The 21,488-nt window shown below is 37.6% G+C and overlaps 1 protein-coding gene and 1 non-coding gene across 3 annotated transcripts in view; one reads left to right on the top strand and one right to left on the bottom strand.

Moving 5' to 3' along the window:
* The window catches only part of SLC1A2 (solute carrier family 1 member 2), a 169,695-nt gene that overhangs the window by 89,338 nt on the left and 58,869 nt on the right, over positions 1–21,488 (top strand). The gene's annotated exons all lie outside the window — the stretch shown is intronic.
* On the bottom strand, positions 4,632–4,764 carry LOC126019361 (small nucleolar RNA SNORA51). The gene has a single exon (XR_007499086.1). It is a non-coding gene; the product is annotated as a small nucleolar RNA SNORA51 (small nucleolar RNA).

Here is a 21,488-nt window from a genome sequence, read left to right as displayed (position 1 = left end):
AATGTACCTAAATAAGTTGTACCAGAATGAGAAATGTACCTTCCTCCCTGAAGGAATAATTTTCTTGATGAAATGTGAAGTCATCAAGGTAATTTATAGTTGGTTTTTCATTTGTAAAATTAATGTATTCTGAATGAATTTAAGGGATAGGCAGTCAGCCCAGTTAACTAGTGGAATTATAAGAAACAGAATATGTAGTTGATGATCAAAAAATTCTGATTTAGTGACTTTGCAGATGACAGTGAAGTAGAAAAAAACAAGTTCCCTGGGAGGTCCTGAGCATTTCCTCAGTTGATGGGACTGTTTACAGATAAGATGTTGACTTTCTTGATATTGTTGAATGAATGCAAGATAATACTTCATCCTATATCTAGCATCACCTAGTTGAAAGAAGAGAGGTAGATTGATGCTAAATTTTTACCTACAACTCAGAAGGGGAGGCTGAGAAATCAGTGTTTTGTGAGCATACTCCTGTGGGCAGGGCTCTAAAAGGACAAGAATAAGTTGATAAGAAATTATGGGCCAGAGAGATAGCAAGGAGGTAGGGCTTTTGCCTTGCCTGCAGAAGGACAGTGGCATCCCACATGGTCCCCCAAGCCTGCCAGGAATGATTTCTGAGTGTAGAGCCAGGAGTAACCCCTGAGTGCTTCCGGTGTGACCCCAAAACAAAACAAAACAAACTAACAAAAGAAAATATCAATATCTGCCATATTGTTCTCAGACTTCTGGCATGTCTCAGAGTAACTTGGAACCTGACCCTAGGCAAAGGGTCTAGAACTGCATTAGTTTCCTATCAAATTCCTACATATTGAGTTTTAAAGCAACACACATTAATTTCCTTCTAATCCTGGAGATCAGAGATGTCAAATGATTTTTACTATGTTAAAACCAAGCAGTCAGCAGCATTATTTCATTTTTCCCCGGTGGCCTTCAAATAAACCCATTTACTACCCTGTGCCAGATTTGAGAAACCAAATGTAGATTTGTTTGCTTTGGTCCCTTTCTCCATCTTCAAAGCCAGCAATGTGTTAGGCTCAATATTTCTCCACTGTCTGTTTTCCTGGGTCTCCCTCTCTTGACCCCTCTTTCATTTATTTAGATCTTTGTGATTATGCTGGGTCTACATAGATAAGTTTCTTCTGAACCATCTTGAGGTCAAATTAATTAACCTTAATTGCATTTGCACCTTGGATTTACTTTTGCATGTCATCTGACATAATCACACATTCTAGGGATTTAGTGCTTGGGCACTGAGAAGAGAATTTTCTGCTACCTACTACTGATTCATAATAATAATAAATAAAAAAACAATGAAGGGTTCCTGTTTATATTAGTACTTCCTAGGAACTTCTTTAGGTGTTCAACTTAACTCCATCCTACATTTCTAGAATTCATGAATGATATCTGTTAGGTTCTACTCTGGGGGACAGTGAAGGCTAGAGAGCCTGCCCTGGACTTTCTTCAGTTGCAAGCATATGGTCAGACCTTTCCAGGAGGGCTGTGTCCAGTATGTGACTGTTAAAGGTTTAGGGCCCTTTAATCAGAATGATGAGGACCTCGAGGACCTCGAGAACATTGGTAGATATAAGTATAATGGGCCGATGGAGTTGGTGAATGGAGAAATTAGACTTCCTACTTTAGTGCAGTGTAGTGAGTAGAATAAGTATGCACTTTGCTAAGGGCTGGGCCCCAGTCTCAGCTCAGCTCTAGCCTTTTGAGAATGTTACTTTGAGTCAGTGAGATAATGTATGCATTTCTATAATCCATTTCTAAAAGCATTCCTATAATGCATTTCTATAAAGCTTTCTATAATCACAGAGATGCAATGACAATGTATTTAGACATGCAACATAAGAAGTTTTCCCTTTCACAACCCTGTTCAGGCACTGATTCCATCTTGGCATTCACACTGACTACAACAGAGTCATATGTTGCTTTTGAAAAAGTTGAAAGGTTTTGGCATCTTTGGCTACACTTGTTCATTTGAGATATTATGAAATTAGGTTTAGATATCCATATCCTTTTTATTAGACTTAGAATTTTTAGAGAGTTTTTAAGTTCATAGAAAAGTTGAATGCTAGGTACAACAATCTCCTTTATTCCTTTATTCCAGGGGTCTCAAACTCAATTTACCTGGAGGCCGCAGGAGGCAAAGTCGGGGTGAGGCAGGGCCGCATAAGGGATTTCGCTTCCCGAATATTCGCAATAAAAAAATCGCATTAGTAAGAAAAAAAATCACAAAAATCGCATTAAATATTTGCATACCCTGAACGGAACTGCTCAGGGTATGCGAATGTTTAATGGGATTTTTTTTCTTACTAATGCGATTTTTATTGTGCTTATCGCGAATACTGTAATATTTGAAGGCCGGCCGCGGGCCACAAAATGTTGTATGGAGGGCCCCCTTTTCATCATATATGTGCCTCTCCCACTCTTAACATATCCTATCAGAGTCGTTTACTTATTGATGCCTTATTAAACAAACTTCATAGTTGAAATTACTATTCACTCTTGGTATTGTACATTATATGGGTTTGAGATTTATCTGGGATAAATGATATATATTGATCATTATCTTAGCATACAGGGTAATTATATATTAATAAAAATTCTCTGTATTCTATTTATCTCCTTCATCCATCAACTCTAATAGTCGCTCAATGTTTTACTATCTCTATCATTTTGCTTTTTCCAGAATACTCTACAGTTGGAGTCATTACAATATATAGCATTAGCAGATTGATTTTTCTCTGTGTAATGTACATTAAACTTTCTCCCTGTATTTTTGTAACTTAATAGCACATTTTTGTAATGATAAATAATATTCTGTTCTTTGGATAGACCTCAGTTTGTCAATTTATTCATCTGCTAAAGGGCATCTTGGTTGCTTCCAAGTTTTTGGCAATTATAAAAAAGCTATATCAATGTTCATATTTGTATGTAAATGTTTTATAGTTCTAAGTTTTTTTTTCAAAGATATAGTTCTAAGTTTTAAGCAAATGATACAGAGACAGATTTGGGGATTGTGAAAAATATAATAATTTGTCTAGAGGTTGAAGGGGCCTGGAAGTCTCTCTATTCTGTAAATATAGGCTCCTGTGAGAATTGGTTATGGCTTTTACATCAGACTCTGACTTAAACTAAGTTTTAATATTTCCTTCAGTTTTTAAACCTCAATGCAAACCAGTCATTTGGCCAGATGTTTGGAGTCAATGTCTATTGCAAAAATTACCTAATATAAAGGGAAAACTTTTCAGAACTAGAGAGAGATAATTAATCTGTTTTTTCATGTTCAAGACTATGTGGGCTCAAATTTGATTCTTCTATCTGCTGTCACAGTGGGAAATCATTTAATTATTATATGCCTCACTTTTTTCTTTATTAAAGACTGTTAATAACTGTCTCTAGGGGCTGGAGCTATAGCACAGTGGATAGAGCATTTGTCTTGCATGCAGCCAATCTAGGTTCAAACCCTGGCATCCCATATGTTCCCTTGAGCAACATCAGGAATGACCTCTGATTGCAGAGCTCCAGAGCACTACTGGGTGTGCCCCCAAATAACAGTATCGATGCCATTTTGTTATTATGAAAAATAAGTTTACACACCTAAATAACTTAGGAAAGTACCTTGGACAAAGTCAATTTTAAAAAAGTATTCCTGTTGATAATTGGTCTGTATATGCATCATCATCGCCGCCACCACCACCACCACCATCACCATCACCACCACCACGCCACCATCATCATCCCTTTTGTCCTGATTATTATTTAATGGCCTCCAAGGTAAAGAATAATACTATATAGAACCAGATTGGAGAGAACCTGTGGTGATTTCATTCGGGATGAGTCCCATGTGCTCGCTGTATCCCCCAGAGCACAGTAACATTTGTGTTCTGTGAATGCCTATGGGGAGGAGATAAGTGCATGCTATTTGCCTAGGAGGTGTCACAATAAACTCAAAGGTCTGTTCTGCTGCTTTTCAACCAAAAAATAATAGGTTAAGAAAGAAATTTATTCAGCAACAAGTAGATAGATTGGAAGAGGATGCCCTAGACTACCATGCCTTCCGATCATAGTCAAAGCTGTTAATCTAGGAAAATAAGAATCTATTTTTAGAAAGGCAGCTTTGGCTATGGACTAGGTCCTCTGATCCACACCCCCATTGTATCTGCAAATGTAAACAAGGTTTCTGGTTAAGAATTTAGCCAGCCTTAATCTTAGATAAAGGAAACGTTTTTAACATTGTTATCTGCCCCTAGACATAAAAGAGTGCTAGTTTTTAAGTTTGAATTTAGTTTCCTTTCTTTGAGACTGATATTATCAGGAGTCTGGATGATCTAAAGCAGGCAAGGAGGTGGCTCTGACCTCTAATATTGTGATTTCCGCCCCTACTGTGTGCCGTGTGCTCTGCTTCTGTTTCTAGGGCTAGGATGCACATTTCCTCTGTGGCTACCACTCTGATAAGGATGCAGGTTTCAAATGACTATCATTCAGCACACTCCTGGAAAGTGTGTAACCAAAAATCCCTCCATTCAAAGATAGAAGATAGCCTAGGTTTAATTCTGACGTCTGAACATCTGATTCAAATCTCAGTCTTTCTTTTTTTTTTTTTTATTTATTTTTTATTTTTTTTTTGTCCCCCAATTCACAATACATACCCGGCAAGGGGCCTGTGTTGAGGTGTATATGGGGTGCCTTTACTGTACCTCCTCTTTCTATACAGCCAGTGTAAAGAACACAGCCTGTGGTAAGAATTGGGAGGCCTTATTTTATCTTTTATTTATTTTTTTCTTTTCTTCAGGGCAAACTAAAGTTGTTTTTTTTTTTTGTTTTTTTTTTTTTTGTTTTTTTTTTTTTAAGTAAGAATTCATTTAAAGGACAAAATTGATTAACATAATAAGGTAAACTAATATAACATAATATAGTGACATAACATAACATATAATATAATTAATATAATAATAATAATACATGTAAGTCAAAGAAAGTTTCTGATTAAAAACACAATTTTCTTTTTTTTCCATAATGGCTTACATATCTTTCACTGTAGTATTTTGGGTACATATTCACATTAAATCAGGGGAATACCCATCACCTAATATGTCCTCTTCTCAATCAAAAATCAAATATACTGAAAATAGGCAGAGTCCTGTCTAGAGGCTTCCAACCTCAGTTTGAGAGAGGATGTGAAAAAAGTAATTAAAATACCACAACAATACACACACACACACACACACACACACACACACACACACACACAAAATATCGAATTAAATAACCGATAAGCACCACAACAATAAAAACAGGCACCACACAATAATCTCGGTTCTGAAATCAAATCATACTCAAGTGCAAAAAAGACTGCAAATCTCAGTCTTTCTATAGGATTTGTGAGCTCAGGTAAATTTCAGTATCTTCTGGAGAAAGAACGAAAAGAGAAGGAACATCATATTTGTTGAGAAAAATATAGTCTATAAGGGTATAAATTATAGAGGTACAATGTTGTACTGTATTCAACACCAAAGTGACATTATATTTCTATCATAGGACTCATCTGTCCTAGAGAGATGAGTTCCACTGCTACTCAGGGCCAATCTAAAGTGACTCAGTGATTGGCTGAGAAAGAGCTTTATTGGGAGCTGAACCAGAAGGTTGGAAGTTGGTCTACTCATATCTTCAAAGCAACCATCTTATTTTCTTTTCAAGAAGAAGAAACAATAAAGAGAAGCCCAAATTTTAGGCAGAGTAGGTGCTAGTCTGTTGAGGGCCAGGGTGATCTATCATATTCACGTAGGGGCTAATCTCCTGAGACACACTTTCTTTTTTTTTTTTTTTTTTAATTTTTTTTTTATTTAAACACCTTGATTACATACATGATTGTGTTTGGGTTTCAGTCATAAATGGAACACCACCCATCACCAGTGCAACATTCCCATCACCCAAGTCCCAAATCTCCATCCTCCCCACCCAACCCCCGCCTGTACCCTAAACAGGCTCTACATTTCCCTCATACATTCTCAATATTAGGACAGTTCAAAATGTAGTTATTTCTCTAACTAAACTCATCACTCTTTGTGGTGAGCTTCCTGAGGTGAGCTGGAACTTCCAGCTCTTTTCTCTTTTGTGTCTGAAAATTATTATTACAAGGGTGTCTTTCATTTTTCTTAAAACCCATAGATGAGTGAGACCATTCTGCGTTTTTCTATCTCTCTCTGACTTATTTCACTCAGCATAATAGATTCCATGTACATCCATGTATAGGAAAATTTCATGACTTCATCTCTCCTGACAGCTGCATAATATTCCATTGTGTATATGTACCACAGTTTCTTTAGCCATTCGTCTGTTGAAGGGCATCTTGGTTGTTTCCAGAGTCTTGCTATGGTAAATAGAGCTGCAATGAATATAGGTGTAAGGAAGGGGTTTTTGTATTGTATTTTTGTGTTCCTAGGGTATATTCCTAGGAGTGGTATAGCTGGATCGTATGGGAGCTCGATTTCCAGTTTTTGGAGGAATCTCCATATCGCTTTCCATAAAGGTTGAACTAGACAGCATTCCCACCAGCAGTGGATAAGAGTTCCTTTCTCTCCACATCCCCGCCAACACTGTTTATTCTCATTCTTTGTGATGTGTGCCATTCTCTGGGGTGTGAGGTGGTATCTCATCGTTGTTTTGATTTGCATCTCCCTGATGATTAGTGATGTGGAACATTTTTTCATGTGTCTTTTGGCCATGCGTATTTCTTCTTTGTCAAAGTGTCTGTTCATTTCTTCTCCCCATTTTTTGATGGGGTTAGATGTTTATTTTCTTGTAAAGTTCTGTCTGTGCCTTGTATATTTTGGAGATTAGCCCCTTATCTGATGGGTATTGGGTGAATAGTTTCTCCCACTCAGTGGGTGGCTCTTGTATCCTGGGCACTATTTCCTTTGAGGTGCAGAAGCTTCTCAGCTTAATATATTCCCATCTGTTAATCTCTGCTTTCACTTGCTTGGAGAGTGCAGTTTCCTCCTTGAAGATGCCTGTAATGTCCTGTAGTGTTTTGCCTATGTGCTGTTCTATATATCTTATGGTTTTGGGGCTGATATCGAGGTCTTTAATCCATTTGGATTTTACCTTTGTACATGATGTTAGCTGGGGGTCTAAGTTTAATTTTTTGCAAGTGGCTATCCAATTGTGCCAACACCACTTGTTGAAGAGGCTTTCCCTGCTCCATTTAGGATTTCCTGCTCCTTTATCAAAAATTAGGTGATTGTATCTCTGGGGAACATTTTCTGAGTATTCAAGCCTATTCCACTGATCTGAGGACCTATCCTTATTCCAATACCATGCTGTTTTGATAACTGTTGCTTTGTAGTACAGTTTAAAGTTGGGAAAAGTAATTCCTCCCATATTCTTTTTCCCAATGATTGCTTTAGCTATTCGAGGGTGTTTATTGTTCCAAATGAATTTCAAAAGTGTCTGATCCACTTCTTTGAAGAATGTCATGGGTATCTTTAGAGGGATGGCATTAAATCTGTATAATGCCTTGGGGAGTATTGCCATTTTGATGATGTTAATCCTGCCAATCCATGAGCAGGGTATGTGTTTCCATTTCCGTGTGTCCTCACTTATTTCTTGGAGCAGAGTTTTATAGTTTTCTTTGTATAGGTCCTTCACATATTTAGTCAAGTTGATTCCAAGATATTTGAGTTTGTGTGGTACTATTGTGAATGGGGTTGTTTTCTTAATGTCCATTTCATCCTTATTACTATTGGTATATAGAAAGGCCATTGATTTTTGTGTGTTAATTTTGTAGCCTGCCACCTTGCTATATGAGTCTATTGTTTCTAGAAGCTTTTTGATAGAGTCTTTAGGGTTTTCTAAGTAGAGTATCATGTCATCTGCAAACAGTGAGAGCTTGACTTCTTCCTTTCCTATCTGGATTCCCTTGATATCCTTTTCTTGCCTAATCGCTATAGCAAGTACTTCCAGTGCTATGTTGAATAGGAGTGGTGAGAGAGGACAGCCTTGTCTTGTGCCAGAATTTAGAGGGAAGGCTTTCAGTTTTTCTCCATTGAGGATAATATTTGCCACTGGCTTGTGGTAGATGGCCTTCACTATATTGAGAAAGGTTCCCTCCATTCCCATCTTGCTGAGAGTTTTGATCAAGAATGGGTGTTGGACCTTATCAAATGCTTTCTCTGCATCTATTGATATGATCATGTGGTTTTTATTTTTCTTGTTATTGATGTTGTGTATTATGTTGATAGATTTACGGATGTTAAACCAGCCTTGCATTCCTGGGATGAAACCTACTTGATCGTAGTGGATGATCTTCTTAACGAGGCATTGAATCCTATTTGCCAGGATTTTGTTGAGGATCTTTGCATCTGCATTCATCAGTGATATTGGTCTGTAATTTTCTTTTTTGGTAGCGTCTCTGTCTGGTTTAGGTATCAAGGTGATGTTGGCTTCATAAAAGCTATTTGGAAGTGTTTCTGTTTGTTCAATTTCATGAAAGAGTCTTGCCAAGATTGGCAGTAGTTCCTCTTGGAAAGTTTGATAGAATTCATTAGTGAATCCATCTGGACCTGGGCTTTTGTTTTTCGGCAGACATTTGATTACTGTTTTAATTTCATCAATGGTGATGGGGGTGTTTAGATATGCTACATCCTCTTCCTTCAACCGTGGAAGATTATAAGAGTCCAAGAATTTATCCATTTCTTCCAGGTTCTCATTTTTAGTGGCGTAGAGGTTTTCAAAGTAGTTTCTGATTACCCTTTGAATCTCTGTCATATCAGTAGTGATCTCTCCTTTTTCATTCCTGATACGAGTTATCAAGTTTCTCTCTCTCTCTTTCTTTGTTAGGTTTGCCAGTGGTCTATCAATCTTGTTTATTTTTTCAAAGAACCAACTTCTGCTTTCGTTGATCTTTCGGATTGTTTTATGAGTTTCCACTTCGTTGATTTCTGCTCTCAGCTTTGTTATTTCCTTCTGTCTTCCTATTCTTGGGTCCTTTTGTTGAGCATTTTCTAGTTCTATTAGCTGTGTCATTAAGCTACTCAGGTAAGCTCCTTCTTCCTTCCTGATGTGTGCTTGCAAAGCTATAAATTTTCCTCTCAGTACTGCTTTTGCTGTGTCCCATAAGTTCTGATAGTTTGTGTCTTTATTGTCATTTGTTTCCAGGAACCTTTTGATTTCCTCCTTGATTTCATCTCGGACCCACTGGTTATTGAGCATGAGGCTGTTTAACTTCCAGGTGTTAAAGTGTTTCTTCTGAGTCCCTTTGGAGTTCACAAATAATTTCAGAGCCTTGTGGTCAACGAAGGTTGTCTGCAAAATTTCTATCCTCTTGATCTTATGGAGGTATGTTTTATGTGCCAGCATGTAGTCTATCCTGGAGAATGTCCCATGTACATTGGAGATGAATGTGTATCCAGGTTTCTGGGGATGGAGTGTCCTATATATATCCACTAGGCCTCTTTCTTCCATTTCTCTCCTCAGGTCTAGTATATTCTTGTTGGGTTTCAGTCTGGTTGACCTGTCCAGTGTTGACAAAGCCGTGTTAAGGTCCCCCACAATTATTGTGTTGTTGTTGATATTATTTTTCAGATTTGTCAACAGTTGTATTAAATATTTTGCTGGCCCCTCATTCGGTGCATATATGTTTAGGAGAGTGAATTCTTCCTGCTCTACGTACCCCTTGATTAATATAAAATGTCCGTCTTTGTCCCTTACAACCTTCCTGAGTATAAAGTTTGCATTATCTGATATTAGTATGGCCACTCCAGCTTTTTTATGGGTGTTGTTTGCTTGGATAACTTTTCTCCAGCCTTTTATTTTGAGTCTATGTTTGTTCTGACTATTCAGGTGCGTTTCTTGTAGGCAGCAGAAGGTTGGATTGAGTTTTTTGATCCATTTAGCCACTCTGTGTCTCTTAACTGGTGCATTTAGTCCATTGACGTTGAGAGAAAGAATTGTCCTGGGATTTAACGCCATCTTTATTTCAAAATTTGGTGTGTCTTTTGGGTAGTCTTGTCTTAGATTAGGTCTTTCAGTTTTTCTCTTAAGACTGGTTTTGTGTCTGTGAAGTTTCTGAGCTGTTTTTTGTCTGTGAAACCATGTATTCTTCCATCAAACCGGAAAGTGAGTTTTGCTGGGTATAGTATTCTGGGTGAAGCATTCATTTCATTCAGTCTTGTCACAATATCCCACCACTGCTTTCTGGCATTGAGCGTTTCTGGTGACAGGTCTGCTGTAAATCTCAGGGAAGCTTGCTTGAACATGATTTCCCCTTTTGATCTTGCTGTTTTCAGAATTCTGTCTCTATCTGTGGGATTTGTCATTGTGACTAGGATGTGTCTTGGGGTGGTTTTTCTGGGGTCTCTTTTGGTTGGTACTCTTCGGGCATGCAGGATTTGATCACATATATTCTTTAGCTCTGGAAGTTTCTCTTTAATGATGTTCTTGACCATTGATTCTTCCTGGAAATTTTCTTCCTGGGTCTCTGGGACTCCAATGATTCTTAAGTTGTTTCTGTTGATCTTATCATAGACTTCTATTTTCATCTGTTCCCATTCTTTGACTAATTTTTCCATTGTCTGCTCATTTGCTTTAAGTTTTTTGTCCAATCTCTCCTGCTGTATGGAATTGTTATGTATCTCATCTTCCACAGCACCAAGTCTATTCTCAGCTTCTGATACCCTGTCCCAGAGCTTATCCATTTTGTCATTCACTTCGTTTACTGACTTTTTCAGTCCTGTTAGTTGACATGTTATTTCAGTTTGGAGTTTTGTCATTTCTGCCTTCATATTTTCTTGGTTCTTATTAGTGTTCTGTTCAACTCGATCCATGGTTTCTTGGAGTCTGTTGAGCACCTTCCATATTGCTAGTCTAAAGTCCTTATCTGAGAGGTTGATTAGTTGGTCAGTCATTATCTGGTCCTCAGAATTGTCATCTTCATTCTCTATGTCTGATGCTGGCCTGCGTTGTTTCCCCATTGTCACACTTGTATTGTGGGTTTTTCTACGTGTTCTAGTGGTATTCATTGTCTATATGATGTAGGCAGCACACTCCTCTGGCTCCTCCCTTTCTGGATGGGCTGACTTGCCTCTAAGGGAGGGGAGTCCTCCGTGGATGAAGCCTCACACTGGGTCAAATCTTAGGCCCGAGCATGCAACAGAGAAGACAGTCCAGAGAGAAATGTTTGCTTCTGTGATATAGCGCCGTTCTTAGTGTGATTTTTCCTTCTTGTTGCAATGGAGTTCTTTCCTTAGAAAGAGTGCACGGCCGCGTAGCGAAGCGGAGCTGAGCCCCACTGGGCCGGTGTACTTTCGCGGATTTTCCCCGCCTGGTGTCACACACAGGGAGCCAGCTTTTGCAAAGGTTAGCCGGTTTTTATGCTCTGAAGTCCCTCCCTGAAAATGGCGTCTGGGCGAGCGAGGTTTCTGGAGGCTCTTTTTGCCCCACTCGCAAGAGTTTCACGCAAGAGGACAGTAGACAGACATAGACAGGTCACACTCACAGTCTTTCACAGCTGAGCCCCACTGGGCCGGTGTACTTTCGCGGATTTTCCCCGCCTGGTGTCACACACAGGGAGCCAGCTTTTGCAAAGGTTAGCCGGTTTTTATGCTCTGAGACACACTTTCAATGTGAGTACAAATAAAGATTTCAGATTAAGCTTTACATCTTCTTATCCTTTAGGAAAAAATAAAGGGGCCTTCTCTACATTTTTCAACTATATCTCACCAGATTGGTTTTCTGGTTATAATGGTGAATCTAATTTCTAGATTCTTTACTTTTTAAAACTTTTTAAATTTAAATCATCATTATTTACAAAGTTATTCATAGTTTAGTTTTAGGCATACATTTTTTTTCAGTACCAGTCCCATAATCAGTGTCAACCTCCCTTCACCAATGTTCCCAAAGTCCATTCCATCCCATCTCACACATATACACACCTGCTCACTTCAGTCTGTCATCATAACAGGCACCATTTTAAGTTTGGTTGTTAAAATTTGTGTCTTGTGATTTACTTATTGTTGACTCTGTGGCTTGGATATTTAGTTCTGTCTTTCTTAACTCCACCAATGCACCTGAGTCCCCTTGGACCTGTCCACCACAATTTGACATTATTTTCTCCCTCTCTGTTCTATTTCTTTCCTTCTCACTGGGGCCAAGAATATTCTAGACAACCCCAACTTAAATCATTGCATTTCTTCATGCAGTTATTCTAAAACCACATGTAAGTTATATCCTGTCTTCTGACTTACCTCATTTCACATAGAATCTTCCAATTTTTCCATGTTGCAGCGAATTACATGATTGCATTATTCCTTAGAACTATGTAGATACTCAAAAATGGAATTGAAAGGTCATATGGCATTTTGATTGCAAGTTTACTGAGAACTCTTCATAAGAACATTCCTACCAACAGTACATGAGAGTCTCACATCTCTGCCAACACAGATTGTTCTCAGTATTTTTGATATGTGCCATCCTGATTGGTGTAAGATGATATCTCATTATCATCTTGATTTGGATTTCCCTAATGATGAGATGATGATGAGTATAGAGATGATATGTATTTTTTTTCATATGCCTGTTAGTCTCCCTTAGAGAGGTGTCCGTTCATTTCCTCTTCCATTTTTGATGGGGTTAGATTTGAGGGATGTTAATCTTAGTGAGTACTTTGTATATCCTAGATATCAACCCTTTATCTGATGTATTGAATATAATTATTTTCTCCCACTCAATTAGTTGTCTTTTAGTTTTAGCCCATGTTTGTTTTACCATACAGAAAGTTTTTTGTTTAATGTAGTCCCATTTGTTTATATTTGATTCTGTAGCCTTTATCTTTGGCGTTATATCACTGAAGACTCCTTTGAGGAATCTTTCTATCTATGTTTTCCACAATGTACTTTATAGACTCAGCTCTGATCTCAAAATCTTTAATCCACTTTGAGTTGACTTTTGTATAAGGTATGAGATATGGATTCAGCTTTAATTTCTTATACTTTGTTATTCAACTATACCAAAACCAATTTTTGAAGAGACTGTCTTTATTTTGGGGGGAGTCACACCCAGTAGTGCTCAGGGGTTCCTCCTGGCTCTATGCTCAGAAATCGGCCCTGGCAGGCTTGGGGGACCATATGGGATGCCGGGGTTTGAACCGCTGTCCTTCTGCATGCAAGGCAAACACCCTACCTTCATGCTATCTCTCTGACCCCAGAAACTGTCTTTATTATTTTTCATATTTCCAGCTCCTTTGTCAAAATTTAGTTGACCATGTCAATGGATATTTTATTCTGACCCATTGGTCTAAAAGGTCTGTCTTTGTTCCAATATGATGCTTGTTTTGATCACTATAGCTTTGTAGTATAACTTCAAATTAGATCATAAAATGCCTCCTAATTTCTTATTTTTCAGTATGATTTTTACTATCTGTAGTCTTTTATGGTTCCACACAAACTCTATAATTGAAAGTCCTTGAAGACTGTCTGAATTTGGATAGGGATTGTGTTGAATCTATACAGTTGTTTAGGTAAGATGACCATTTTGATAACATTGATTCCTATAATCAATATAGCATGATTTTTTTTAAATTCTCCTAGGTCTTCTTCAATTTTTTTCTTAAGTGTTTGGACTTTTTGCGGTATAGATCTTTAACCTTTTTTATGAAGTTAATTCCTAATTACTTGATGGTTTTGACACTATTTTAAGTGAGACAAACTGATCTCTTTCTTCTCTGACTCATTTGTATAAAGTAATGCAATTTGCAACTCCTAATTTATTTTGGTCATCTTCATTTCTGCTCTCCACTGGTCTCAACCACCACTAATTTGGTTATTTCAGTACTCATAGTATGAGGTTTTATCTTTATTAGACATCTTCTCTTCCCTTATTTAATTTTTTATAGCCCACCTATGAGTGAGGTCACCTGGCATTTGTCTTTCTTGCTCTTATTTATTTAGCATACCCAGTTCCATCTATATTGAAGCTAAAGGCAAGATTTCATTATTCTTATAGCTGAGTAATATTACATTATGTATATAACCCTCATCTTCTTTATCCTCCTCTATTGGTGGGCAGTTGGATTGTTTACAGACTTTGACTATTGAAGATAGTGCTGCAATTAACACAATTGTGCATATATTATTATGAATTAGTGCTTTTGCATTTTATATGGCTACTCTGGAATAGACTTATCGAATCATTTGTTATTTCTATTTTTAATTTTCTGTGAAGTATCTAGACAGTTTTTCATAGAGGCTATATTTAGTAAATAAGTTTCCCCTTTTTGTCCATTTCCTTGCCAATACTTGCTGTTTCTAACTATTTGATACAGATCATCTCACTGATATAAGGGAACATCTTATTACCATTTTGATATGTTTTTTCAATATAATCAGTGGTGATAGTATTTCTTTCACATGTGCAGTTGGGCCAGAGAGATAGTACAGCGGGGTAGGTTCCTGCCTTGCTCATGGCCAACCCATGTTCATTCCTGGCACCCTCTCTGGTTCCTTGAGCTCCACTAGGAGTGACCTCTGAACAGAGAATCAAAGATAAGTCCTGAGAATCATCAGGAATGGATTAAAACCAAAATAAGTAGATAAGTAGAAGTACTTGTTAAATATTTGTCTTCTTTGAAGATATATATTCAGCTTTCTTTCCCCATTTTTTGGTGGGGAGTTTCTCATTTGTTATTGAGCTTTGTGTGGGATTTATATATTTTGTATATTAGCTTCTCTTTGTTAGATGTATGATGTGCAAATATTTTCTTTCATTCAATAGGATGTATTTTTGTGAACTAGAATTAAATGGTATCAGTTTTCAGTTTGGTTATGTGGGGTTTAGGACAAGTGACTCCATTTAGAATCTTGAAGGCCATCTTTTTTCTTTTTTTTTTTTTTAATACATCTAAACAAGGATTTATTTTGTTGATCTTATTTTTCTTTTTCAACTCTTGGAAACTTTTTTTCCCAAGTCTAGCAGGCATATAAAATACACACACATAAATTTTAAGTGGCCAGCTTGATTACTTTTGCACAAATTGAACACACATGTGAATCTGGTATTCAGACTGAAAAGAAAAATAGAAAAGAAAATTGCTGGCATTCAAGAAGTCCTCTTGAGATCCCAGAGTTTTAACCACTGATAATTTGGGAACTCACCCAGGACTAGATGTATAGCTGGTAAAGTTTATATGAAATGTCCTAACTGCTGCTCCTTGACTTTGGATTCAGACTGTGTTTCTGGCCAGAATTCTTATCAAAGAATTACCTCCAGCAAATTGTGTTCTTAGATAGAGATCTGTGAAGCGCTTTCAAGCCTTGGTGTTTTGGAATGAGTTTCTTGCTTATATATGAGTATCCTGCAGGGAGATCAAGAAAAGCACTGAGCTCAAAGAGGAATTTCAGGTTTCTGGGAGCCAGTAGGTGACTTTGGAAAACTCCAGAGAAACTTTATGGAAGTGCTAAAATATCACCCCTGAAAAGCAGAGTGTTCTATTTCATACCATTTAGAGTGCCAACTCTAAAAAATCTCACCACTTGTATGATCAAGATGATGAATGGTCTTGCTACTCAGTTTAGAAGGGAGAAAAAAGACACACAGATTTCTCAACTTAAGGAATATTAAGAGGACTGTGTGAATGAAAAGAAATTGTAAAGTCTAACCCAAACTCTGAGGAAGTCTTAATATTGTTCTCAATTGTCCAGGTTCTGCCTGGTAGAGCGAGACACTGCTACTAATGATAAGCTATTTATTATTTAGTCAATATTCAGGTATCTCCTCTATTGAGAACTGATAGTAAAATTTCTGTTTAGATAACTTCATGGGGTGTTTCTTCAGAGAAAGAATCACTGAAGCTAGAGGGACAAATTCAAAGCTCTGTTAATCAAGAGAGCTCCTCAAAACCAGAACTCTATTCACAAAGTACTGCAATTTTTTGTAGAACTATGTTTTGGAGAGTCTAGGTATACAGTTATTATAGTTTAGCAATTAGGTCCTAAATCATCTTTCTGTATTTGTATAATCTTCCATAAGACCTTGTTAGTGGAGCCCAAATTGATCAATGACTCCATTTTCCTGGGGAATATTAGGAACACTGACGCTACCACATCGGGGATAGGGTGGGCCCAGCACTGACTCCCTATTTTCTGCCACACACTGAGTTTTCTTTTCTTTTTGATAGATTAATTGTTTTTTTTTTTTTTTTTGCCCACACCCGGTGGCATTTAGGGGCCACTCCTGGCTCTGCACTCAGAAATTGCCCTTGGCAGGCTGGGGGACCTTATGGGATGCCGGGAATCAAACTGTATCTGCCGTGAGCAAGGCATAATGCCCCACCGCTGTGCTATTTCTTCGGCCTCAATACTGAGTTTTCTAAAGTCATAATGTGCCTTTGCTCTCATTTTTTTCTTAATTTAGATTTCCTAGACTTTTGTAAATAACTATGGGCTTAGTGTTCATAGAGCCTATAACTTGAAATATTTTCTTAATTTATTCACCATTTCATTCTTTCTTTCCCCATACAAAAATGACTATATGTCTTGGATTTTCTGGGAAGACAAAAGGTTTTAACCTCTTAGCATTTATATTCTAGTTGAATAAATAAACAAGTAAATTGTAATAATACTTTCAGAGATGTCAGCACAGATAAGCACAGGCTAGTTTCAAGAGAAGCACCTACTCAATAACTTGAGTTTAATAAGCCAAGAAATACTTTCCCAGGGACCAGAGGGATAGCACAGTGGTAGGGCATTTGCCTTGCATGTGACCAACCCAGGACAGACTTGGGTTCAATCCCTGGTATTCCATATGGTTCTGTGAGCCTGCCAGGAGCAATTACTGAGCACAGAGCCAGGAGAAACCCCTGAGAGCCACTGGTAGGGTCCCACCCACCCCCAAATAAAAAAAGAAATACGTTCTCAAAGGAAATTAGCATGTTGAAGCTAAATTATTTCATCTTCAAAACTCAATTCAAGTCTGATTTCCCCTGGTAAAGAATCAATACTTCAGAATGGACATGCCATTGGAGAATGGGTGGGCTAAAATGTTCCTGAGCCATAGTATAATTTCTACTTTTAGAAGATTTGCCTAAATTGGAATGATCAAGCATACCACCCTATAATCTCCCCTTTAGCCTGGAAGTCCATTGTTTCTTGGGGCCTTAATTTCGATTTGGGTGGTGAACCTTTCTAGAAATGGGAAAAGTAATTGCGTCAAAGCTGGCTTACATCACTACTTTGAAAAGATTTGATCAATATCCAGAGGTTGAACACTAAGGCTGTTCTGCCTTAGTGGTAAGTTGTCTAATCATGTCCAAATATAGCAGTTTATAGCTATGAGACCTTTCTAGCCCCCCTCCCTACATGTTCTTTCTTTTTTAGAACTTCCTTTGTGTGAAAAATACAAGCTCCATTTGTGACCAAGTAGTTTACTAAAAATTAACTATAAATAAACTGTCTGAATGATTATTTAGCATTATTTTAGGCATCTAAGACAAAGAAGAGAAACCCAAATTGACTACCAATTATATAGTAAATATCATCAAGCATTCATAAATAGTATAATAATATCATGTTGAAGCTCTCTAGTGACTCAGTGAATTGCATATTATTGTCCCAGATGATGATAATGATAATAATAATAAAACGCCTTGTCTTTGCTACAGCTGAAAAGAAAGATTTAGCCAAGAATCCAATAACCAAGTAATTATGTAATTATATTCTATCAAATTGCTCCTGGTGGCTATTAATCAGAGCTAATAATTGATTTCTTCTTGGAAAAAGGAATACTGTTGTTATGTATCTTTTCACAATTATATCTCTTATGATGGCTTCATTTTCCCTAGGTATCTTATGGCAGATTCCAACTGGTTTTATGTTATTTTTAAGGTCTGGCCCTTTGGTCTAGGAAGTGAGATAGGGAAAAAAAACTTCTTTCCCTCTATATTTTATCTTGAGAGATTCAGTGACTACCACTTCTCCAATTCATCGAAGATAACAATGAATGATACAGTGGCCTCCTAATAATAAGCTAGTAAGCATCAATACTGGATCACCTGTCCATTCTTTATGTCCATCTTCAAAATCTAGATGAGACTGAAGGGAGTTTAAACAGTTGCTTATGTCTAAATTTGACGATAATGTAACTTTAATTGTGCTAGAAATCATTTTATTTTTTAATAAAATTATTTGGATTTTAGATTTTACTCATTTATTTTTGGTTTGAGGGTCACATTTGGCAATGTTCAGGAGTTATTATTTCTGGCTGTGTGCTTACGGACCACTTCTGGTGGGGCTCAGTGGACCATATGGGGTGTCAGGGATATAACTGCATATAACACAAATGCCTTGCTGTACTATCTCTCTAGCTTCTAGAAATAATTCTTTTGTAACAGAAAGTTCAGGGAAACATAGTACTAAAACTTAGCACATAGTGATGGTTGTTGATTTATCTTGCACCTAAGTCAATCTTTCCCATGAAAGTTGTGTGGCAGAGTGATTTCTTTGTGGTTAATAAACTGATTTATCTCACATTAAATTAACATTACTAGTCCTGGGTAATCAGAATGGAGGCTACATATCTGTAACTATTAACATATTCTATAGATGAAGACTGTGATATCAGATCCTGTGTGAATTTAGCATGGGGCAAGAGAACAGAGGATGAGTGTGTCCAAATTCCATCCGTCTGGGAACAACTTCAGGGAGATTATCTGGTTTATATTAGGAGTAAAAGAGCTACTTATAATGTACTTCAGTCAACCAGGTTAGGGGAGAGTAGAATGTGAACTCTGTGTGTTTAGGGGATTAAGGGTCAGCAAGGTGTGTGACCTGCATGTTTAGCTATAATGTCCCACAGAACCCTCCCAAGAGAATCAGAATCTAAAAATTTTGGAACACTAAAATTTTCTAATCCAACCCTATCTCCTTATTTTACATATTATGAGTTGGACACTAAAAATAATGATCAAAATATAAATATAAACTCTACTGATATTAAGAGTATATTTTAAAATTATTTAGTAGTACTTGACTCTCCTACCTACTGATTTTAGGCATATAACTTGACATTCATTTTATCCTTGTTCTATTCCTGCTATAACCACTTAGTACAGATATGAACTTAAAACCAGGCTTCTTGAATCATTTTCATATTGATTTTACATAACTATAATACATTCTCTTTATCCAGACACTTGAAGTTTAGGAAGGAGTTATAGAAAAGATAGACCACCTGGGTAGTCTGGAGTTCACTGGTAGGATCTTTTCCCAAAATAAATTTGTTATTGAATAAGTGGACACTATAGTTTTAATTCAACAGATGGGATTGAAGGGGAGATTGGAGGCTGATGTCCTTACTTGTTTCCTTGACAGGAAAACAGATTCTGACTCTAGCTTCTTAGTCAACAAACAAATTTTATCTGTTTCAATAGGGTCTTATAGAATCCAACAAGGATGGAGGTCCTAGTAATATGTTGGATGCCTGACCTAGAGGCCCAGCATTTTTTTTTTTTTGGCATGGAAAGTATTCCTTAGAGAGCCTGGAAGTTTCAGAGATGGGCCAAACCCAGCTATAATCCCCACTTTGTGGTGCTAAATGCTTAGAGCTGACACCACAAGGTATTTCTGCTATTCTTCCCAAACACCATAGCCACCATAAGGAAAATTTTACCTACTCTATACTTCCCTTTTTTTTTAACTCTCTACTTTTTAACAGCAATAGAGAATGAAAACACTGCTACTGGATAGCAATAGCGGTGCTATTGGAAGCTTTCAAGATCCACCAACACTCATTTTCTGCTGACAAAATGGGCTGATCAATTAATTGACAGAAAACACACTAGGAAAAGTCAAATAACAAAATAATTTTTTCATTCAAAGGACAACTCTGAGCCTGCACATGGGCCCTATACACAGTAACTATGCTCATTATAAAATCCTACCCCTCAGAAGGAAATTTAAGATACTAATAATACCTAAAGTTATGTCTGGACCTGAAAACACAGGATGCATACACCAGAGGAAACTCTTCCTTACATACAAGGATGTATGTAAGAATCCCATCACCCCTAAAGGAAGCAACTCCCAATCTTTTGTAGATGAGAAGCTTCTCAAGGCTGTGGTCTCTCTTTATGCTTCAACATAGAAAATAAAGAACCGGGGCTGGTGAGGTGGCGCTAGAGGTAAGGTGTCTGCCTTGCAAGCGCTAGCCAAGGAAGGACGGAGGTTCGATCCCCGGCGTCCCATATGGTCCCCCCAAGCCAGGGGCAATTTCTGAGTGCTTAGCCAGAAGTGACCCCTGAGCATCAAATGGGTGTGGCCCCAAAGAACAAACAAAAAAAGAGAAAAAGAAAATAAAGAACCATGCTTAAACTAAATATATATTCTTTTATCTCTTTCCAAGTTTCTATTTGGGAAGAAAGAGAGTAGAACACAACAGTGACCGATAATGTTTCCAGCAACCCAGTTTCACTCATTAGGGAGATTGTTGGATCCTGTTCCTTTCTTCCTCATCTACTTCTACCCCAGCTGCTTGGATTTTGATCAATGGAGAACCAGCCTGTTGCAGTTTGGATTATATAAGGCATTTTCCAGGTTAAAAACTAGCCAGTGACTTAAAAATGTTTTATTGCCACCTCGTTGAACCAATGAAAGAAGAAAAAAATTTGTGTGAGATAAGGTGATACTGTAGTGTACAGGCAGGAAATCTGAATCCAACACCACTACTAATGAGTCTATTATTAGAGGCTCTTGGCAGAGAGAGGGAAATCGAATGTTAATGAAAAGCAGGTTCTGAGAATAGTTTAAGACTTAGCACCAGTCCCATTATGTGTTGTTCCCTTCTGAGTCACAGCGGATGTTTCGCACAATATGCTGAATTTGCCATTGAAACAGGATTCACGTGGATTTGCGTGAGAATGGACTGGGGCAGCTGTTTAAATAATTCAATGGAAAAGGAAATTATGGGCTCATTGTTAAAGTTTTAATGATTGGAACAGCTGGCCTGATCATCACATGGCCTTCTTTTATTGGGCAGTGGAGAGAGATCTCACAGTAGGACTTACAAAACCTCCAACATTAGGAAACTGCAGTGAAAAATCCTCCCTCCAAGAGGCATCAAGTTAAAATAGAGGTGGGTAACTATGTTAGAGAGCATGAAACTCATATATTTGGATTATTTTAGTAATACCAAGACTTTTATAATCCTTACTACTTGGTCCTATTCAGCCAGGCACAGAGCATAGGAAGAAAGTTTAAATAGGGAATAACTACACTCTTGATATATATGTATTCATCCAGAAGAGTCCTGCTTTTTCTGTTTATTAGTGGGAAAGCAAACCCACAGATCATGGTGACCTCAAATCTGCCACCGCTATTCTACTCATCTCTTCCCTGGGCGCTCAGACAGATGTTGAAACCTCAGTATATTTACTGTAATAAAGGCACCCAGTATTACTACATTAAATTTCATTTGAATCAGTGGCTGTACTAAAA

Source organism: Suncus etruscus, chromosome 9 (genome assembly GCF_024139225.1).
Source record: "Suncus etruscus isolate mSunEtr1 chromosome 9, mSunEtr1.pri.cur, whole genome shotgun sequence".
Classification (NCBI taxonomy): Eukaryota; Metazoa; Chordata; class Mammalia; order Eulipotyphla; family Soricidae; genus Suncus; species Suncus etruscus.
The sequence above is the reverse complement of the archived record's forward strand: the minus strand, read 5'-3'. Positions and strand labels throughout refer to the sequence as shown.